Raw genomic sequence first — 24,051 nt, forward strand, 5'->3', positions numbered from 1 at the left:
GGTTGATTAACCTGAAAATTCTCAATCCCCAGTCTCCTTGAGCCCTCTGAGCTTGGAGAAGGAATCCACACATCCTTATTAAGTGCAACTGTTATTCTCATCGGCAAGAATTACCAAGTAAAGACCTCTGAAATTCTCTCCTTCATAAAATCAGTGAGAACACTGGCAAAAGCTGGGAGAATCAACTTTTTCAGAACTCTGAAAATTACAAAGAATTGAAGCAATCTGGGGAATGTTTATTCACCAAATAATGGCTGAATCTTGGTAACAACAGCAAGCTTTGTGGTGTTTAATTTACCCTATTTCCATTCTACCCCTTCCTACTTCTGTGAAAACCAACAGCCTGCAGTCATAGTGAATGTCAACAGCCACTGGGCGGGGGAGCAGAACAGGATTGGATCTTCTTAAAAGTCCCACTCCCAGAGAACTGTCATTATTTGACATGTCTGGTAGTTCCTTGGAAGACTCTACTACTACCAAAGTTGTCTTTATGTGGCCTGACTCTGAACTCATCCAGAGCAAACAGCCTTCTTTCTGGTCAAAAACAGTCAGAAGCAACTGTCAAACACTGCAGCTGCCTGAGATTATGGACAATATTTGGGGCAAACAAAAGCATAATTAAAAAGAAAAGCTGGGCGATGAGATGTCCATGGGGGCTTTGGAAAGCTCCAATATATTCCTGGGAATCCACACTCACACATAACCTGTGTACATTCTCAGGAAAGACCTGAGAAAGCCCTAAACTCTCACCTCTGGCTAACCTTTAGGCTCTGCACAAGCAAGAAAAGAAAGCTAAGACAGAGTTGTAAATTGCCTAGCTGAGTGTTGAAGGCATGTCTCAACATACACATAGAGCCCCTTAGCAAAGACTGGAAGATTTACATGTTTCAGGCATCCAAGGAAACCTATGTCTACTCATTACTTTAACCACTAAGCTAACTGAGCAGAGACTTTAGTGACCACATAAAACAACAGAAAAACAGAGTTTACAGTATTAGTACCAAAAAAGTCACATAAATAAATAAAGATAATCAATCTTGGGGAGAGGAGAAAATCTGATTTGTACAGTTGCTACATTATTTAAAAATGTCCAGTTGGCAAAAAATTAAAAGCATGCAAAGAAAGAGAAAGTACAGTCTAAACACACACACACACACACACACACACACACACACACACACACACAAAGGTGGTGGGCTCATGCGGCAATATCCCTGAGGAAGCCCAGATATTGAACTTACTAGACCAAGACTTTAAATCGGTTAATTTAAGTTTGTTAAAACAACTAAAGCAGGATATGAGAGCAATGTCTCACCCAAATTGACAATCTCAAGAGACAAAAATTATTTTCTAAAAAAGATCAAATAGAAATTATAGATTTGAATAATATAGTAATAAAATAAAAAATTCAATAGAGGGGCTCAATAGTAGATATGAACAGGCAGAAGAAAGAATCAGCAAACTTGAAAATAAGTCAACTGAGATCAGCCAGTCTCAGGAAGAATAAAGAATGAAAAAAAATAAATGATCAGAGACTCAGAAATCTGTGGGACACCATTAAGCACACCAACATACACATAATGAAGAGGAGACAGAGAAAAGGATAGAATATTTGAAGAAATTAAGGCCAAAAATTTCCTAAATTTGAAAAACACATTAATCTACACATCCAAGAGGCTCAAAAAACTTCAGGAGGATAAACTCAAAGGCATCCCACACCGACACACATTAACTGTTGAAAGCTACGAAAAAGAGAAAAAAGCGACTCATCAAAAATAAAGGATCCTTTCAAGATCAACAGCTGATTTCTCATCTGAAACCATGGAGGCAATGGGATGATATGCTCAAAGTGGTGTGGAAAAAAAAGACTGTCAACCAGTAATTCCATATCCAACAAGACTATCCTTCAGAATTGCAGGAGACATTCCTGATCAACAAAACTGAGTAAGCTGTTACTAGTAGACTTGCCCTAAAAGAAATACTAAGAGGAGCACTTCAGCTGAAATGAAATAACACTAAACAGTAATTCAAATCCATATGAAAAATACAGAGCACCAGTACAAGTAACTTCATAGGTAACTATTAAAAACAGTATACATGTATTTGTTTTTCTCTTTTTTTCCTCCTATCTTATTTAAAACACAAAAACATCAAGCAATAATTAGAAAGATGGTTGATAAGTATACAATGGATAAAGATGTAACTTGCAGGATAACAACACAAAGAAGGGGGAAGGGAATGGAGCTTTATAGGAAAAAAGTTTTTATATACCATTGTAATTGAATTGGTATTCAAACTAGATAAAATAGTAATGACAACCCCCAGAACCATGACTAAGAAAATAACAACAAAAACACAGTAAAAGGGGACTTCCCTGGTGGTCCAGTGGTAAAGAATGTGCCTTGCAATGCAGAGGACATGGGTTGGATCCCTGGTCAGGGAACCAAGATCCCACATTCCAGGGGGCAACTAAGCCCGTGAGCCACAACTACTGAGCTGGCGCACCTCAACTAGAGCCCAAGTGCCGCAAACCACAGAACCAACATGCTCTGGAACCCATGTGCCACAACTACAGAGCCCACATGCCCTGGAACCTGCAAGCCACAACTAGAGAAAAGAAAACCCACACGCCACAATGAGAGAAGCCCGCGCACCGCAATGAAAGATCCTGCATGTCTCAACGAAGATCCCATGTGCCACAACTAAGACCCAACGCAGCCAAAATTTAAAAAATAAATAAATCTTTAAAAAAACTACAGTAAAAGAACAAGGAAATTAAAATGGTACGTTAAAAGATATCTGTTTAATGCAAAAGAAGGCAGTTAAGAAGGGAGAAACAAAGGTATCTAATCTCAGCAGTGACATCTTCCCCAAGGAACCTTTGAAATAGTAATCTGTTACACACAGATCCACTCCTTATCACTCTTCTCTCTGCTTTACTTTCCTCTATAGCACTTATCCTCATCTGACAAGCCTTTCTTTCACTTATCCCCTTTCCTCTATAGCACTTATCCCTATCTGACAAACAAAATTTTCTTCCTAGACCCACTAGAATTTAACCTTAACGAGGGCAGTTTTACTTTATTTATAGCTTTATCCTCAGTGCCTCAAACACACCTACTGAGTGCTCAATAAACACCCAACAAATGAACAACCAGTAGAGATAAGCCTTATACGAAATGTCTCCCATTTTAAGAGTGGTCCAAGAAAAACAATATATGTCTACATGTACAATTTGTAGATTTAGTAGCAGGAATATAAAGAACTCCCCATCTGATGGGTTTGCTATTTTCTCTGTTAAGTAGGAGGTAAAGACATCCTGCTGAGTCAGAGGGGGAGGTGGTGGTGTTGAAGATTTACAGAGAGTACCTAGCCCTGCACATTTCTGTTGAAATTAGTATCTAAATCAAATTCTGATATTATTGGACACTGTTGCCTTAAATCAGCAGTCATGTGATTTCATGTAAAACTGTATACCAAAATTTCATGCATTCTTATAACTTAAAACAGAAAGTGCTCACACTTTAGAAGGATCAGTAAAAAGAAATGAATGTGTAGAACTCAGTTTGAAAAGAGTGCCACACTAGATGAAGAGTCTATAAAATATATCAATTTTTTTCCACTGAGAAGATATTTATTAAACACAAATTTATATCAAGATTAACTTTTTTCAGGGCTTCCCTGGTGGCGCAGTGGTTGAGAGTCCGCCTGCCGATGCAGGGGACACGGGTTCATGCCCTGGTCCGGGAAGATCCCACATGCCGCGGAGTGGCTGGGCCCGTGAGCCATGGCCGCTGCTGAGCCTGCGCTCCGCAACGGGAGAGGCCACAACAGTGAGAGGCCCGCATACCGCAAAAACAAAACAAAACAAAAACAAACAAACAAACAAAAAAACAGATTAACTTTTTCAACCAGCTTTTAAGTGGACCTTTTCTTTGTTAAAAAAACGAATGGTATGAAACTATATGTTAAAGATGTTTCCACGATACCTTACATTTATATAGCGCATTAGTTTTCAAAGTGCTTTCACATGCCATCTCATTTAATCCTCACAACACCCCTGTGAGGTAGGTACAGCAGGTACTATCATCCTCATATCAGGATGAGGAAACTGAGGCAGAGAGAGGTTAAGTGACTCGCCCAAGATCACACAGCTGGTAAGTGGCAGAGCCAGAACAAGAAATCAAGTTTTCTGACTCCTCATCCAGTACTCTTTCCACTATGACTACTGCCCCCAATTATGAATAATGTACTGCATATCAAACTTGAAAGGTTATTGAAGTTCATTTCAGTGATATCTTAACAGTAAAGTTAAATGAGAAATACGAAAACAGTAGGTCTGATGGTTTTACTTGACATAATAAAACTGGTGCAAAACCACTTTTGTCTAATTACTTATAACCTTTTGGTCCAAATACATAAAATATGCAATATTTACAGCATTTTCCTTTTTTTTTGTAAATACAATGCTTTAAAATACATTATAAAGCACCTTAGTTAAAACAGTCTACAAGTAAAAGTACAGAAGAAGTAGGAAAATCCTACCCATACCACAGCTCACTAACGGAGTTATAATATGGACTCACCAATACCTCAGTTTATACCTTTACAAATAATGGATTGAGAAACAAATACTAAACTTATTTTTCTGATATTCATGTGTGGAAGCCTTAACCAAAACTTCAGGCAATGTCAACATTCTTTGAAGTGTTTCCCCAATCTTAGATATTGGAGAGACAGGAATGAGAAATACTGCTTTGATTCTTTTTACAGTATTAATAATGGTTTAAATTGATTTTTAACACTAATAATCTTTTAAAGAAAATTAAAATGACCTACATAAATAAGGGCAGTTCCAACTACAGCAGAAACATTCTTAGCAAACTTGATCAAACATTTCAATAAATTTCATGGGACGTGATTCACAAAAACAAAGTACACACTGCCAAACAGTTAGTAACACTATCCAGTAGTGGTGTATAATGCAAACCTCCAGATGAAGGTGGAAGTAGCAAATGGATTCATCTTCATTCATGGTTAGTTGAAAAAAATGCTTTATCAAAAACAGTATCAGAACTTTTTCTGAAACTGTATTTCAGTATTTAGCCTTCAATTAGACCTGCTATGTGTTTATTTTAGGTGATGTGTAGGTTGTGTCCAGACAGGAGGTTGTAACTCCCACCAAAATTTAACCAGGAAAAAAAAAAAAGGCTGAAACTTAAACTTCCTAGACCACTGACATATCAGCTAGAATCTACTTCCTTGACATCATTGTCTGTATTCTAACTCGGTTTAATACAAACTGTCTTATATACCCATCAGCAATCCAAGTTGTGGAGCTGAGAACTAAGGTGAAGACGGTCAAAGTTGTAGTTCAAGAATCTAACTGCCACACCTTGTACTCAGTTCGATTTAGGGTAAATCTTTTCATAGAAAAAGTTCTGTGCAAGGATGTAGAGGTCTCCATCTTTTTTTTGTACAGCATGGGCTCTGATGAATTGGAACTGCTCTAGTGCCAACTCATAGAACTCATTCTCCATTTTCCAAATGTCAGACTGCTGTAGTTTTGCAATGGTTTGTTTAGTAGGGAGTTTCTTCTCTGTGGTTTTCCTAAGGTGAGATTTCTTTCCTGTATGATAGCGTTCTGTAGCACCCCTGAAGAACCAGGGCGAAGCTGCCTCCAATAACGTGATAAAATCTTCAAGCTCTTCGGTAACTCCCACCAGAAACTATTCATTAACTAGGTTATATTTGGCTTGATCCATAGCCCACCTGCTTCCTACATTCCAAAATTCTGAGCTGTGGCCACAGAAGAATGGGATTTGAAGCCAGAGCTTCTATGGAGCACAGTCTGAGCTCCCCTCAGCTACACATTCATCAAAGGTCTTTTTGTCCCCTTGTTTTTGTCTTCTTAACCCCAGTCTATAACCGTCTCCAAATCTCAGAAAGAGTAAGAAACTAGCCTCTCAATATCCTGTATGACATTAATGTAAATTGGCTTCTTCTTCACACCAAATTTTGCAAAATCCAAATAAGAAAGGTGCCTATGATAAAACCCTGGTTTCATCTCTTTCCAGGAAGTTATATTCTTTACAAAGCACACCTGATCTTGCAGTGACATTACTGGATTATTGTTGGTAGTGTTGATGTGAAGAACATGGTATTTATTCTTTACACATAGATCATAAGCAATATTGGTAAAAGAGGTGCTTGCAGTTTTGGGGACTCTGTTATAAATGACCACCATGTCCTCTTCTTCATCTAAAGCTGCATCTTGCCAAGGGCTATCCATCGTATGTTGCTGCTCAATCTCTCGAACTTCATGTCTTGCAATAGCCCTTTCTAGCTTCAACTGGGACTCCTCCAGTTTCTGGATCTGGTTCTCCAAGAAAAGCATTGCCACTGCAAAGGCCACCATCATCAGCAGCTGCAACCTGGACGGCATCATCTTGAGGAGCCCCGGGAAACCTGCTGCTGGCAATCAAGACATACCGCAGGGGGCGGGGATAGGGGCCCAAGAGGCAAGCGAGATGCCGGGAGGAGCCCACCGAGCCAGGTGAAAGGCAAGGAGAGCGCGAGAGCAAGAGGACCACCGCAGCGACCCCCCTTCTCGCCTCCCCAGTCCCCCGCCCCCAGGCGCCAGCACCTACACCGCCAGTACTGCTTCTCCTCGGTCGAGGAGGCCTACGCCACGGCCACCCCCACAAAAGCCCGCGCAGCAAACACAGCGCAAAGCGGCTGCCCGGCTCTCGCCTCCCTCTACCGCCTCAGTCCCCGACCCCCGCGCCCGCCTGCCTGCCCGCCGCCCTCTCTTCCTTCCTTCCCTCCCTCCCTCCCTCCTTTGCTCACGGCCGCGCTCTGCTCTCCTCCACCAGCGCTTCGGCTGCAGCTGCACCGCCCTTGGCCCCTGGATATATCAATTTTATTAACAAGTAAAAAATTGATCTTATATCAATAGAAGTGAAAGCAGAGTCTTGAAGAGGTATCTGTACACCCATGTTTTAGCAGGATTATTCACAATAGCTAAAAAGTGGAAGCAACCCAACTGTCCATCAGCTGACAAACGGGTAAGCAAACTGTGGTAATGCATATAATGGAATATTATTCACCCTTAAAAAGGGAGGAAATTTTGACACACGCTGCAACATGGATGAACTTTGAGGACATAATGGTAAATAAAATAAACCAGTCGCAAAAAGACAAATACTGAATTATTTCACTTACATGAGGTACCCAGAGTAATCAAATTCACAGAGACATAAAGTAGAACGATGCTTACCAGGGACTAATGGGACAGGGGATAGTTATTGTTTAATATGTATAGAATTTCAGTTTTATAGCATGAAAAGAGTTTTGGAGATGGACTGTGGTGATGGTTGCACAATATGAATGTACTTAATACCACTAAAGTGTATACTTAAAAATAATTAAGATGGGGCTTCCCTGGTGGTGCAGTGGTTGACAGTCCACCTGCTGATGCAGGAGACACGGGTTCGTGCCCCGGTCCGGGAAGATCCCACATGCCGCAGAGCGGCTGGGCCCGTGAGCCATGGCCGCTGAGCCTGCGCGTCCAGAACCTGTGCTCTGCAACGGGAGAGGCCACAACAGTGAGAGGCCCGCATACCACAATTAAAAAAAAAAAAATTAAGATGGTAAATTTTGTTGTGTATTTTACCACAATAAAAAACTGGGGTGGGGGTGGGGGGAAGGGACTTCCCTGGTGGCACAATGGTTAAGTCTCTGAGCTCCCAATGCAGGGGGCCCGGGTTCAATCCCTGGTCAGGGAACTAGATCCCACATGCATGCCACAACTAAGAGTTCACATGCCACAACCAAGGAGCTGGTGAGCCACAACTAAGACGTGGCACAACCAAATAAATTAAAAAAAAAAACTGGGGGGTAAAGTCAGTTATTTTAATATGTATTAAAGGGCAGTATAAATGACATACTGTTACTTTTAAAAGAAAAAAAACTTTTTTCTTTAGAGACTGAATTTAAATAAAAAGAAATTTATACCAGATGCCATATATTTGTTTATACCAGACAGCACAACAGAAGCTAAAGGTCTGACATACCATTGGCTTAGAGAAGGGGACTTCAAAAAAAAAACTGAACCTGGTTTACAAAAACTAGTATTTAAGGACACCAGAAACAGTGAAAACAACAGCACAGAACTAAAGGACACTACAAACCAGAAAGATACAGTATGGCTACAGGAATAACTAAAGAAAAGTCAAGGAGCTAAAATTTATGTAAGGCTGGTAAACTGGAAATAAGAATCTAGGGAGAAAGTGACTACAAATGGAAGACATAAGAAATAAGAAATTCTGGAAAGAACTAACAAGACTTGAAGAAAACTACAGTCCAAAAAGTTCAGCAGAGACAGAATATTATCCTGCAGGTAGCCTCTAAACAAAATGCAACACAAGAATAGTAAATTATTTCTATATAGATATAATTTGAAAAAATGACAATGATGGACATTTGAGACTGAAAGAAGTCTATACAAGAACTCAGGGAATAATAACTGAGAGAACCAATTACAAACAGTTAAAGATTTAAGAAAACAAGCCTGTGGAAAGGCTAAAGATTAAAATTCCAGTCAATGACTTTTAAAAACTAATATTAGGAAGAAGGCCATTCTGGAAAAAATGGAATGAAAATGAGTTTTAAGAAAAGCGGCAAAAAGGGTCACAGCTACCATCCAGCCTTACAGTACTTTACTTTTTTTTCTTTCTTCTTTTTTTTTTTTTTTTTGCGGTATGCGGGCCTCACACTGTTGTGGCCTCTCCCGTTGCAGAGCACAGGCTCCGGACGCACAGGCTCAGCGGCCATGGCTCACGGGCCCAGCTGCTCCGCGGCATGTGGGATCTTCCCAGACCACGGCACGAACCCGTGTCCTCTGCATCGGCAGGTGGACTCTCAACCACTGCGCCAGCAGGGAAGCCCCAGTACTTTACTTTTAAATACAGACAGTCAGTGGTCACCAATATGTTAGGACAGCATGAGGTAAGAAAGGGAAGCAAAAGAAAAACAAGAAATTCAGAGAAAACTGACAATTAAGGGAAAGAAAACTTCAACAACAAATATATATATTAAATAAAAACAATACCATTCTTTTTAAAAATTCAAATAAGAAAATACATTTACAAATTCAAGATAACAGGATTGAAAAATATAGTTGAAGAAAGTATCTCAGAAAACAGACCAAAAAGAGAAAATCAGGAAACAGAAGAAAAATTTTAAATCAGTAGGTCCATCATCAACTGAACAAAAAAGTGCCCTAAGGACTCGGGACTACAATAACCCTTCTCAAAAGATTAGTACTGCCTCTCCCAAGGGGGTGTTTGGAAATGTCTGGGGACATTTTTAGTTGTCCCCAAAACTAGTGGGTTATTCTGGCATTTAGTGCTGGGAGCCAGGGTGCTCAAAGCCCCATAAGCACAATACAGTCAAACACAAAAATGGTACTACCTAAATGCCCACAGTGCCCTCTACTGAGAAATAATGGATTACGGAGAAAAAGAATTCTCTCAATGCCTGATACGATATGCATTTTCATAAAACTTAACATCACCAGTATAAACAAAAGATACCTAGAAAAAAATTCAAATCACATAAAAAAATAATAAAGGATCAAGAAACTGAACAGCGGGCTTCGGGCTTCCCTGGTGGCGCAGTAGTTAAGAATCCACCTGCCAATGCAGGGGACACGGGTTAGAGCCCTGGTCCGGGAAGATCTCACATGCTGTGGAGCAACTAAGCCCGTGTGCCACAGCTACTGAGCCTGCGCTCTAGAGCCCACATGCCACAACTACTGAGCCTGCGCTCTAGAGCCCACGTGCCACAACTACTGAAGCCTGCGCGCCTAGAGCCCATGCTCGGCAACAAGAGAAACCACTGCAATGAGAAGCCTGTGCACCACAACGAAGAGTAGCCCCTGCTTGCCACAACTAGAGAAAGCCCACGCAGAGCAACGAAGACCCAATGCAGCCAAAAATAAATAAATTTATATAATCAAACTCTTCAAAAGCAACACTGAAAGTTCAAAGAGAAATGTCTTTGAAATGCTGATGGAAACTTATCTCCAGCCAAACTACCAATCAAGTGTGAAAATAAAATACAGATTTTTTAAAAAAAGATACAAGTCCCTAAAATTTACCTCCTATGCAACTTTTCTCAAGAAACAACCAGATAACATATTTCAGCCAAACGAAGGCCTAAATATGCCAGGGCAGGAGGCAGAAAGGGAGCCAGTGGGAAAAGAAAGGAGGTGGGGTGGGGGTGCAGGGGATTCCCTTTTTGAAAAGAGTACAGAAGTTACAGAATAATAACTCTACAACAAGTCTTAAGAACAAGTCTAGATCAGAGCAAGGAGAATGACAGTTCTGAAGTCAAGTTCTCCCCACTCCAATCCCTCCATACAAGAGGCAGAACCAACAACAGATGCGATGTGAGTTTGAAAACCCCGACAGATTTTTAACACCTTTTGGAAAAACAGTAATAGATACATAGAAAAATAAACAAATAAAAAATGGAGGCAAGTAACTCCAAGAAAAACAAAATGTTGTGCAGAAAAGGAACAGTATTCACAGTATACTTTTTGACTCACAAATTATATTATACATAAATTATTATACTTGACTCAGAAAAATATTATATACATGGTCACAATAACGTAAAAGCTAATGATTTAACTAACTTTATTACCTATACTGAAATATGGTATGGAGATGTAAGAGGTGTGATAAACCGTCACAGCATATATAGGGTAAGGTACTATATCCATGGTTTCAGGCATCCACTGGGGGGTCTGGAATGTATCCCCTGCAGATAAAGGGAGACTACTGTACAGAAAAAGTTCTGAAAAGATATACACCCAAAATGCAGTGCTATTCCTAGAAGATTAAGATTACCAAAAAGGCACTACTTTACTTTTGACATTTCTGTAGCTTAATATTCATACATTACTTTAACAATAACTAAGAATTAAAAGTAACGTAAAGGGCTTCACTGGTGGCGCAGTGGTTAAGAATCTGCCTGCCAACGCAGGGGACATGGGTTCGAGCCCTGGTCTGGGAAGATCCCACATGCCACGGAACAACTAAGCCAGTGTGCCACAACTACTGAGCCCATGTGCCACAACTACTGAAGCCTGTGTGCCTAGAGCCCGTGCTCCGCAACGAGAAGTCACCGCAATGAGAAGCCTACTCGTAGCAATGAAGACCCAACACTGCAATAAATTTAAAAAGTTAAAAAAAAACACTAATGTAAAAATTTACAAAATAAATAAAAGCAACTAAATCCAACCGCAAAAAAATTTAAAACATCAAAAAATCTTCATGAGTAAAACACGGTATTTGTAAGTTTTTAAAGAAATCAATTAAAAAAGAAAATGGGGAAAAGATAAACTCATTAAAAATACTAAGTTCAACTTGCTGTTTTATGATAAAGTATTTTTCAACGGTGTCTGCTCATCTGTGTCTCCCTCTCTTATATATATGTACATAAAGAAACACTCCAAGGGGCTTCCCTGGTGGCACAGTGGTTAAGAATCCGCCTGCCAATGCAAGGGACACGGCTTTGAGCCCTGATCCAGGAAGATCCCACATGGCATGGAGCAACTAAGCCCACGCACCACAACTACTGAGCTTGCGCTCTAGAGCCCACAAGCCACACCTACTGAAGCCCGCAGGCCTAGAGACCATGCTCTGCAACAAGAGAAGCCACCGCAATGAGAAGCCCACGCACTGCAACGAAGAGTAGCCCTCACTTGCTGCAACTAGAGAAAGCCGCATGCAGCAACAAAGACCCAATGCAGCCATAAATAAAACAATAAAACAAAATAAACACTCCATTTCTGAAATATCCATTTCAGTAAAAGAAAATACCTACTTTATGTTTGCTGGGCCTTTTATTTTTTTTTAATAGGGAAAATAGAAAGGTTGCCAATAATCCCATCACCCAAAAATCACAAAGGTATTTTAAAACATTTGTACTGGGTTGTTCAATATAATTTTTAACATAGCTGATTTAGCACATAATATGCAACTCTGCTTTTTAGTTTATCATAAGCATTGCCTAGTCATCAAATATTCTTCATAAAAATCATTCATTACTATTTGAGGGGAAGAAGTAACCTCCACCCCCATGCATTAATCCCAAGCACAGGTTCATTTTAACTGCAGTTGTGATCTCTCTTATACTCTATTTCCCACAAGGGGGAGACAGGACTAAGGTATTTTGAATACCTTATAACAAAAACCAGAAAGCTTGGTTTCATTCCAATATCAAATGAGGGGATAAGGGAAGAGAAGTCATTTACTACTGGTGTTATCTCTATCTTGTGGGCTTTTTTCCGTATGGTACTACAAAAATTACAATTCAGTTTCTCATATCTAACAGCTTAATTGAACATCCTCAGCAACTTCACTCATTTAATAAATATTTAGCAAACACCTATTATGTGCCAGACCCTTTACTGTCACACTGGGTATACATTAATTTTTACAAAAAGACAGGTCCCTCCTCTCAAAGAGCTTACAATCAATCTTAAAAGCGTGCATGGGGGGGGTAGACAATTTTTAAAATTACAAGTTACATTAAATATTAAGAAGAAAATGGGGCTTCCCTGGTGGCGCAGTGATTGAGAGTCCACCTGCCGATGCAGGGGACGCGGGTTCGTGCCCTGGTCCGGGAGGATCCCACATGCCGTGGAGCGGCTGGGCCCGTGAGCCATGGCTGCTGAGCCTGCGCGCCCGGAGCCTGTGCTCCGCAACGGGAGAGGCCACAACAGTGAGAGGCCCGCGTACCGCAAAAAAAAAAAAAGAAGAAGGAAATGACCAGGGTGCAGTGATATACGCAAAGTATAAAGATTCATAATTATATACTTTCTAGAGTCTCGACCCCACCCCCACCCTCTCTTATGACATATAAGCTTATGGAAGTCTGGTCCACTTTTTTTTTTTTTTTTTTTGGCCGCTCCGGGCAGCATGTGGGATCTTAGCTCCCCAACCAGGGAACGAACCCGCGTCCCCTGCATTGGAAGCATGGAGTCTTAACCACTGGGCTGCCAGGGAAGTTCCTGGTCCACTTTTTAAAGCTCTGGGAAAAAGCAAAAACACAAATGTTAGTTTAGGCCACTCTGAAATAGTTTTATTATCTGAGACAACTGTTGGTGGCATATTATCACACCCATCCACTGTTTCTCTATCACTGCCTTTATTCCTCTTCCCATCCACCCCACCCCCCTTTTTTTCTATTTCATCTTTTTCTTTGTTTTGTCTTTCTCACTCCTTTGTTCCTCAAGATTTCAGTAACAGACTTACAGCTTAAATGAAACTGGTTAACTAATGGCTTTCACAGCTAAAACATTTGTGACCCCTAATTCAGACTTGAGTGCAAGCCATGAAATAAAAAAAATTACGGATTTGTATAATGCTTTGTTAACTGCTAATATTATAATCCTACAAAACAAAAAAGCAATATAATAGTTTATTTTTGGCAGAAGGCTGGTTGGTTGCTCACACATTTAAGAACGCAGTTACAAATGTTTTCTGAAACTTTAACACAACCATTCAGCAATAGTGGAGTGATTAAATCAACTATGGCATGTACACAAAGTAGAATACTACTACTATGCAGCTGTTATAAAAGTGAGAATGTTCTCTACTAACAGACTAAGAATAATCTCCAAAAAATGTTAAATGAAAAAGCAAAGTGAAAAACAGGTATATAGTTTACAAACTGTTGTATCAGAAAGGAAAGAAAATCAACATACATATTTGCTTACATCTATTTGCATAAAGAAACACTGGAGGGATACATATAGTACTACTAATAAAAGTGGTTACTAATGTAGGACACTAAGGATAGACAGGCTCATGGTAAGTACAAGATTTAATTTTGAACCATGCATTAACTATTCAAAAAATAAAATTAAGAGTCTGAAAATGTTTTAATTAGAATTTTTAAACTTTTTTACAAAATCTATCTAAACATGATCCAAAATTTCAATACACATTTATAATTACTTCACTTATATATAGCCTTTTAAATCTTTTGACACTGACCCTATTCATTTGTTTACAATTCTTTACCACCGAGGTGGTCCCAATGAACACCAGGTACCAGTATTACCTTAAGATGGCATAAGGTATCAGACAAAAGCAACTCGGCAGCACGCGGCTTCACTACCTATTTACTGTTTTATGTTGAACAATTTATTTAAACTCTTGCCCATGTTTCCTTCTCTCTAAAATGGAAATACTTGTTATCTATGATTTAGGGATGGTATACAAATTAGAATGATTCCAAACATACAGAAACCACTCATTAAATGTTAACAGGTACTATTATTAATAGTTCTTTCTATGGACATGTAATGCTTTCATCTATGTAATCAAACACCACAGGGTGTTTCAACTGAATCCAACAAAAATTCGCAGCATATTCAAAACCAGCAAGTTCCTGTTAACAAGTAGCTTTAATTTACTGGAAAGCAGAAAATGAAAATAAAAAAGTGCAACGATGTAATCATACACAGTGCAAGCCATTGTGAGTGCAGAGAAGAGGTGATATATTGCTCAAGTTTAACATATCAATAGGAGGAATTACAATGTTAAAGGGAAAGGGGATGGAGAGCTGGATGACACCAAATCGTTAAGAGACTTTGATCATGCAGGTTCCCAAACCTGGTTGATTATCAGAATCACCAGCTATACATTTTAAAAACACAGATCCTACCTCAAACTACTGAATCACAATGACCAGGGATAGAATGTGGGAATCTGGATTATTAAAGATCCCAGGTGATTATGATTATTTACTAGGTTTTGGAACCACCACAGATCTCACCCTCTTACAGTTAGAGACTTTACAAGTATCTCCAGATAAAATAAATTTAATCATTGCCTTTGGTAGCTTCACTGGAAGGACAGCTAAAGGCAAGCTGATATTATAATTACTCATTCCTTTAAGTCATTAAAGTACTTTTTAAGGTAAATATATATGTTTTAAGTAATAATATGACTGCCATTTACCGAACAATTACTCATAAATGACTGGAAACAAGGCCCAACACCATTCCATCCCAAAGCAAAGTAAATGTCAAGAGGGAGGTGATACAGAGAATTTAATTTTAAAAAGGGCAAAAGCTCTGAACAGAACCTCACCAAAGAAGACATACAGATGGCAAATAAGGTGCTCAACACTGTTATGTCATTAGGGAATAGCAAATTAAAACGATATATCACTACACACCTATTAGAATGGCTAAAATCCAAAACACTGACATGAAATGCTGACAAAATGTAGAGCAACAAGAACTCTCAATCACCACTGGTGGGAATGCAAAAAAGGTACACAGCCACTCTGGAAAACTGTTTGGCAGTTTTTTAAAAAATTAAACATACTCTCATCATACAATCCAGTATTCAAACTCCTAAATTACTTGAAAACATACATCCACACAAGAACCTGCACATCGACATTTACTCATAATTGCCAAAACTTGGAAGCACTGAAGATGTCCTTCAACAGGTGAGCGGACAAATAAACTGTGGTACATATGTACAATGGAATATTATTCAGCACTAAAAAGATCAAACAAGCCACAAAAAGACATTTAAGGAGGAACCTTAAATGAACACTACCAAGTCAAAGAAGCCGTCTGAAAAAGCTATGCACGGTATGATACCAATTACGTGACATTTTGGAAAAAGCAGAACTATGGAAGACAGTAAAAAGAGCACTAGTTGGGACTTCCCTGGTGGTCCAGTGGCTGAGGTTCCGTGCTTCCACTGCAGGGGGCGCGGGTTCAATCCCTGATTGGGGAACTGGGATCCCACATGCCATGCAGCGCAGCCAAAAACAAACAAAAAAGCAAAAACAAAACAAAAAAGCAAAGCAACAAAAAAAAGAGCAGTAGCTGCCATGGGTTTGGGTGAGGGAGGAAGGAACAGGTGGAGCATACGGGATATTTAGGGCCATGAAAGCATTATTTACTATAAAGGTGGATGCATGTCATTATATATTTGTCAAATCCCAAAGAATATACTAGACAGAGAGTGAACCCTAATGTAAACCACGGACTTTGGTTGATAATAATGGGTCAGTGTTGGTTCATTAATTGTAACAAATGTACCACAGTAGTGGAGCTATTGATGTTGGGGGAGATTTTGATGGGGGAGGAGTTATGTGGGAACTGTCTGTACTTTCAGCTAAATTTTGCTATAAACCTAAACCTGCTCTAAAAAATAAAGTCTATTACAGAGAAAACACAACTTGGAAAAAAAATTCAAAGGAAAGGTATTTTGTAAAAAAAAAATTTTAGTAATATATTTCAAAGTTGACAAAAAAGTAACGGTGGCCCTGGAACCCTCCTGTATTGCTGGTGGGAAAGTAAAATGGTGTAGTCACTTTGGAAAACACTTCAGCAGGTTCCTCAAAAAGTTGAACATGACCTGGCAATTCCATTCCTATGTATATACCTAGGATAATTGAAAACATATGTTCACACAAAAACTTGTGCAGAAATGTTAATAACAGCATTTTTCATAATAGTCAAAAAGTAGAAACACCCAAATATCCACCAACTGATAGACAAAATGTAGTATATCCATACAACAGAATATTATTCGGCCATAGTAAGGAATAAAGTACCGTTACATGCTACACATGGATGGACCTTGAAAACATCACCTTAAGTGAAAAAAGCCATTCACAAAAAGCCACATATTGTATGATTCCGTTTATATGAAATGTTCAGAATATTCTTGATATTCTATGATAGAAAGACTATTCTTTCTATCATAGAGACAGAAATTAGTGATTGCCAAGGAAAAGGGGGAATTGGGACTAAATACTAACAGGTTAAACTGGGTTCATTTGTAGGTGATGAAAATGTTTCCAGATTAGACAGCGATGATGATGATACAACACAGTAATATACTAAAAACCAGAGAAATGTACAGTCAACCTTCTGTATCCACAAGGTTCTACATCCATAGATTTAACCAACTGTGCATCAAATACAGGCAGGAAAAAAAAATTCCAGAAAGTTCCAAAAACCAAAACTTAAATTTGCAACTGCAGGCAACTATTTACATTGTATTTACAACTATTTACGTTGTATTAGGTATTATAAGTAATCTAGAGAAGATTTAAAGTATACGGAATAAAGTGCATGGTTCATACACAAATACTAAACCATTTTATATTAGGGACTTCAGATCCAGGGATAGAGGGGAGAGGGGGGTGGGGGAGTCCTGGAACCAATCACTTCACAGATACTGAGGGATGACTGTACACTTTACCGGGGTGAATTTTATGTTACGTGAATTATATCTCAATTTCTGAAGTTTTTTAAAAACTAAGGGTGGCCCTAATGGATGAATGTTCCTAAACACTAACATCAACAGCTGCTAACATCAGGAAAGACAACGAACTGTTTTGTGCCTTCTGATGGAAGACCTCATCACCACCTGTGAAGTAGTCTCGTCCCCCACTACCACCCCAAAAAAGAAAATAAACCAATATGTAGCAAGACCCTGTATCCAACTAACCAAGTTACAGGGAAAACAAACAGGACAACAGATAAACTGTATCTGATAAACTGTATCAGAGATGCACTGAGCAAAACACAGACTCTGGGAACCTTTATAGGACCAAAGATCTGATTTCTTCAACAAAAAATGGCAAAGAAAAGGAAAGAAAGATGGAGGGGGTTCCAATAGCAATGTGTTATTTAGATCCTGATTCAAACAAACTCTTCAAAGATAACTGAGAAAACTGGAAATTCAAACAGCGTATATTTGATAATATCAATAAATTAAGGAATTATTCATTTTCTTAATTTGGTATGCAACTACAACTGTTGTCTTTTTAAAGTCCTTATCTTTTAGATATATACTGAAATATTCATGGATGAAATTGTATGTTTCTGGGATTAGCTTCAAAATAATTTGGGACAGGGAAGGAGTGGACAGAAGTATAAGTAAAATAAGATTGGTCATGAGTTGTTACTGAGTGATAAGTGACAAGTTTATGGGAGGTCACAGATCGCTATATTATTCTTTAATATGTTTAAAACTCTCCATAATAAAAATTAAAGGGTATATGTAATACAATCATATAATACATCCTTTACAATATGAAGGATAAACTCTTAAGAGAGGAGCATGTATGGAGGGAAACCGTTAAGATTCCTCCAGAGAAATCAGGCAGAAGGAACACCCTGAACTAAAACAGTTGTAGTAAAGAAATTTAAAGCACAGATTAAATCAGTGTTACTTCCTTAGGTCAGTGGTTAGGCTTCAAGTATATCTGAAGTCAAAAAATTGTTTTTTAACTAGAAAAGGCTCCAGAGTTTTTATGCAAAGAAGACTATATTTCCAAAAAATTAATAATCACGGAATTAAAATATATTTTAGGATACTGAGGCTATCTATATTAGATAGCCCACTGAAACACTGAAGTCCAGCTCACACTTCCAACAAAGTTCTTTCCTTCTTTAATGCTGTTCCTTTTCACTGAAAAACCTATGGTTAGGTAGTCACACTTCAGATCTCAAAGTATACTTATCCTCCTAAGGGTTTCACAAAAATTAAATGCGTTAAGATATGTATTAACAACTTAAAATAATTCTTGGCATATAGGAACTACTCAATAATTGCTTAGCTATTTACCTGAAAGCTCACCATCTACACAGGTTTTCCATCACCATTTATTTTCTCAGCATCCTGTTAATTTCTGATAAGGTCCTTGCTTCATATATCATTATATACCCAGTATGTAGCACAAAATAACACTGAAATATGTTCACTGAATAATCATACTAGAATCAATAAGACCCAAAGACTCAACATTTTGAGAAGGACCCATTGATTTCTTTGGCATCTGCCAATGGGAAGGATGATGATAAACATTAGCAATAACAGGGGGACTTCCCTGGTAGCACAGTGGTTAAGAATCCGCCTGCCAACGTAGGGGACATGGGTTAAAGCCTGGTCTGGGAAGATCCCACGTGCTGCGGAGCAGCTAAGCCCGTGGGCCACAACTACTGAACCTGTGCTCTAGAGCCCACAAACTACAACTGCTGAGCCCGCGTGCCACAACTACTGAAGCCTGCACGCCTAGAGCCCGTGCTCCACCACGAGAAGCCACTGCAGTGAGAAGCCTGCGCACTGCATCAAAGAGTAGCCCCTGCTCGCCTCAACTAGAGAAAGCCTGCATGCAGCAACGAAGACCCAATGCAGCCAAAAATAAATAAAATAAATTTATTAAAAAAAAATAACAGGGAATAAAGGAGAATAAACAAGTTAAGTGCCTTTTGTGGGGGAAAGAGGCAGGCATTTGAGATGAACTGAATAATGGATATATTGAATTTGAAGTAGAAAATTTAAACAGGAAGTTAGAAATACGTCTGAGACATCTGAAAGTCAAAAATACAGTAGTGACTAAGAACATGGTCTTTAGAGTCAGTCTGCCTAGGTTTAAATCCCAGCTCTGCTACTCCTAGTTATAGGATCTTAGATCTTAGGCAGATTACTTAACCTCTGGGCCCCAATAATCTATAGTGTCAAAAAACAAAACAAATAACAAAAAAAAACCCACCACCAACCAAAGAAACCAATTGTGCTCACCTCATTGGGTTTTTTTAGGATTAAAGGACTAAATACTGAAGCATCGGAATAACAGCAAAAAACAAAAACAAAAAACACAGTATATTTCGAAATTTACAGTGAAAACAAAAAGAACCAGAACCCCAAGTAACGATAACTGAGACCAAAGGAGAGGAAATATATGAAAAGTGATAAGTGGACCAAAGGGAAAATAAGAAATTACAGAATATAGGCCAAAAAAAGGATTTTGAGGAAGAAACTGTCAAAAGCAGAAAGTGTTGGTTAAGTGCATATAACCTGTAAGAAGGCCTCAAGATTTGGCAATTTGAAGGTCAATCACCAACAGAAAGAAGTGTTCTACAAAGTGTTTAGATAGGTATAAGGAGAGAGAGCAAAAAAAGACTACACAGCAGGATTAAGGGGTAAATGGAGAAAAGAAATCTAGATTAGGGGTCCCTAGACTTTCTGTTTCCAAGGACTTCAAAAAAGAAACAGGGAGAATATGACATAAGATTGTGAACTCTTAATTCTATCAAATAAAAATTTTTTTACTCTACTGCCACCACCATTTGAAAACGGAAAACTGCATAACAGCAAGTCTTTATAAAGGCTAAAACTCTCGGAATAAAAGGAACACCTTTATGAAAAATCTCTATACTGTTCTTATTTTTTATAATTTCATAGTAGATTTATAAAAATCTTGTAATAGAAAAGGAACACGGATTTGCAAATCATTATTCTAGACTACCCTAAGAAAACCCTGGCAATAACAGATTAAAAGGGAAACAATTACCTCCCCCCATTAAAAATGAAGAAATCAAGTTATGTCTGAGAGAAACATCTCCTATTAACTTAAGATCTTTAGATGGCAATATCTGTCACGTTATGACAAATCTGTATGCCAGAGTATGCAAACACAAACACTAATTAAAAGTTTACACTTGGGCTTCCCTGGTGGCGCAGTGGTTGAGAGTCCGCCTGCCGATGCAGGGGACACGGGTTCGTGCCCCGGTCAAGGAAGATCCCACATGCCGCAGAGCGGCTAGACCCGTGAGCCATGGCTGCTGAGCCGGCTTGTCCAGAGCCTGTGCTCTGCAACGCGAGAGGCCACAGCAGGGAGAGGCCCGCGTACCGCAAAAAAAAAAAAAAAAAAAAAAGAAGTTTACAGTTGCTGGAGAATTAGTAGTTTTAGAATACAAACTCCAGGACTACATTTTCTATGTATTACCTATACCATATTTTTATAGTTGGCACACAAGCATTTTGTATATACCATAAGTGCATTTATTACACACTAACTACAGAAAAAAATATAAGGACATATTTGCAATATATATAAACTAGACCTGGCATGCCATGGGGGCTCAATAAAACTTTTTTGAAATGTACTGAAGTGGTGTATGCCACATAATGAATTACAAGTCCGATTCCATTTCTACAAAAAATACCAAAACAACACAATGGTTTCAAGAGTGGTAATAAGACCAAACAAAGCCTTTGGATTCAGATAAACCTGGGTTCAAATCTCAGCTGCAATACTTTATAGCTGGCAAAGTTATTTAAACTGTTTGTGTTTCCTCATCTGTAAAACAGAAATGATACCTACCTCATAAGGTTGTAGTGCTGATGAAATGGCAGTTATAATTTCTATTTAATGTGACTGCCAAAATCTCACAAGCAGTCCAGTCCATTTTTTCCCCAAGTCCTAGACCAAATCAATCCAAATCTCTGGAGGATGAGACAAAGGCCTGCATACTTTTTATAGTTTTACAAGTGATTACCACTAGCACTCTCTTCTAGAAATCACTGTCCTAGAGCCTTATTAACAAAGCTTTACCTAAGTCCCAGGTAAAGAAACATCACAAAGATGAAAGAGCGTTAAGACATCCTTTGGTTTAGTTCCAATCTTCTAAGAAAGACCTTTACCCAAAATTCCTTTTACAGGGAAGAGAACCATAATGCAAACTTCCAGTTTAAAATCCTTTCCAAAGCCAGGAAATTTAATTCCACACTGAAATTTTATATCAAAATGAGGTATACCTTAGCCTCGTTGTATTCATTATTGAATAGTTTAAATACTGAATACTTTAAATAATGTATAGATGAACAGTGTACCCAAGGATGTATACCATAACGATATGCAACTTCTCTTATTTCTGTTATCTTTCTTAAAATTAAGTTTAAGTTTACAATTTAAATCCATTCACGCTTCACTTAAACTTTCCCAATAAATTTTTTATTCAACACATACATTTTAAAATGTGCATCTCACAAGCATTCTTACTAAAGACTGAAGCCGTGTAAAGCAAATTCAGCATTCCAGAAGCAAACCTGAAATCCTAATAACTAAGTAGCCCAATAAAACATTTTAGAGAAATATACAGAGCAAAAATACACAATCATGAACATTTTATTCCAAAAGAATCAGTGTGAAATAATAAAAATTCCTGGAAAAAAATTAAGAGTCTAGAAACACTGCAGAACTTCAAAAAAAAAAAAAAAGCAAACAAAAAAAGTTTAGAATGGCTATATCAGAACTAATATGCCAACTGTAGATAAACTGAAAGCAAGCAAGCAAAATGAATCTTCCTTAAAAGACTTCGGTCAAGAAGAGAATTAGAAGGGAAAAGCAAGGGCTAGGGTAGACAATATAGATAGACCTCACTGTTGTATAAATTTTTTACTAATTTAGACACAAGACGTTTTTCAGCTACTTACACCAGTGAAACTTATGAATGACTAATGCAATTGCTAACTTTAAAAGTGTTTACATTCAAGCTTTTCTATAACAGTACAAAGGTTATAAACACTGTATCAGGGACTGGTGAAATATTATTTAGTGAGCCCAAGCCTCAATGCATTAGTAAATGCACTTTTTAAAAATAAATGCCTCACACCAAATATTAAGTTTGCACATGGTGTAGTAAAAGTTGTACATCAATAGAACTCTATACATCCCAGATATTTTAAAGCAGACTACACACACAAAAAAAACAATTTTGACTTTAGCTTTTTAAATGTTATATTTTTAAGAGCCCAATAGTATATCAAAGCACTAAAACACTGAATTCACTAACAGGTGTTAATTTATAATTAACTTTCTCAAGACTTGGTAAAGTGTCAAAATATACGTTTCTTACTTTTCAAAAGTTTAACTTTCCCAACTTTGTAGAGACAAATAAAAGTCGACTGGTTCAAAATCAAACTGAAGATATACATATTTGTTTGAGGACACCCTTTTTAAGCTAATCCAATCTTCCTTCTTTCAACACTGCATTTCCTTAACCATTCACCCCAGGAATATATGACATGTATGTCAGCGAACAATACTACTTACATTCTAAATATATACCAGTCTGAAGAACAGGTGCAACACTATTTAGATGCATGCCTTTTTTCTTCTAAGCCTAAATTTGCCTTAGAAAGTGATTTTAAAACACAAACACCCAAAAGAGTTGAACAATACTTTAAAAAAGATGTAGTCCTTCTGAAATACAAGACATAAGTCCTTAAAACACCAACAATCTTCCAAAAGTTAGGTAAACCAACCTATCAAAGTTTCACCTTAAGACTGAGTCCGGCTCAATTATGAAGGATCCTGAGGATATTTAACTTTGCTTCCCCTGCGTGAGTTGGTAACGTGAGACAAGTACGCTTTACTCCAAGTTAATATTAAATCTTCATAAAGACGGCACAGATATTCTGGTTTGGCTTTTTATGTGTAAAGAAGGGGATGGAGGACGGCGAAGGGTATTCTAAAAAGAAAAATTCAGTACAGAGAAGCGTTGATGAGTCAGTCACTAAGAACTCAAAGGGAATCTAAGTGAATAAGGCAGCATCCCAGGTAAGAAGGTACTTAAAGTTGGCGGTAAGAAATGAAAACTTTACAGGTCAGCCGCAAGCCATTGTGCTCGGTAGCAGCCCTGGAAAGAAGCGTGGCTGTCAAGGAGTAAGGGTTATGAACTCCGGGGGAGGGGAGCAGACATGCCAAATCGGAAAAGGGGGGTGATCCGGGTAAAGGTGGTAAAATGCCCGTCCCAATCCCTCTTCTCCGGTTCTCCATCTCAAGAGGCACAAACAAGAGCAAGCTCAGTGCCCGACAGCCCCTCGCCGGACTCTCTCCCACAGAGAGGAACTCGGCCCCAAGCCCCGGAGACCCGCGCAGGCCGCCTCCGGAGGAGCCCCCGCAGACGCCATACTAAAAGCCAAAATGGCTGCCCGAAGGAAGCCCGCACCGCGCAGCTAGTGAGGGCTGGGTAACAAGCTTCTGCGGGAAGGGGGGAGGGGGGCTAGAGGAAGAGCCGTCGCCAGGACCATCACCCCCCCGAGCCGCACAGGTAGGTTTCTCTCGGCCTCCCAAGGCCTCGAGCTCCGACTGAGGAGAGTCCCAGCCCCACCCCCCCCCACTCCCCGGCCGGGAACCCCGCCG

The 24,051-nt window shown here is 38.9% G+C and overlaps 2 protein-coding genes and 1 pseudogene across 21 annotated transcripts in view; 1 reads left to right on the top strand and 2 right to left on the bottom strand.

The window, feature by feature from the left end:
- The window catches only part of LOC149750259 (heparan sulfate 2-O-sulfotransferase 1 pseudogene), a 37,262-nt pseudogene extending 13,227 nt beyond the window's left edge, over positions 1–24,035 (bottom strand).
- Positions 1–24,051, bottom strand: part of STRN3 (striatin 3) — a 110,613-nt gene that overhangs the window by 85,897 nt on the left and 665 nt on the right. The window lies entirely within an intron of this gene.
- AP4S1 (adaptor related protein complex 4 subunit sigma 1) overlaps positions 23,402–24,051 on the top strand; it is a 59,791-nt gene continuing 59,141 nt past the window's right edge. For 3 of the 8 annotated variants that reach the window (XM_022553565.3, XM_022553564.3, XM_022553566.3), the window contains exon 1: positions 23,411–23,959. The gene's annotated coding sequence lies outside the window, so the exon portion shown is untranslated. Of the gene's footprint in view, positions 23,960–24,051 lie in introns of all 8 variants that reach the window. The other 5 variants (XM_089907580.1, XM_022553568.3, XM_022553567.3 and 2 more) reach the window with 5 other exon arrangements.

This window comes from Delphinapterus leucas, chromosome 2 (genome assembly GCF_059928025.1).
Source record: "Delphinapterus leucas isolate spDelLeu-1000000601 "Yukka" chromosome 2, BTC_Dleu_Yukka2, whole genome shotgun sequence".
Classification (NCBI taxonomy): Eukaryota; Metazoa; Chordata; class Mammalia; order Artiodactyla; family Monodontidae; genus Delphinapterus; species Delphinapterus leucas.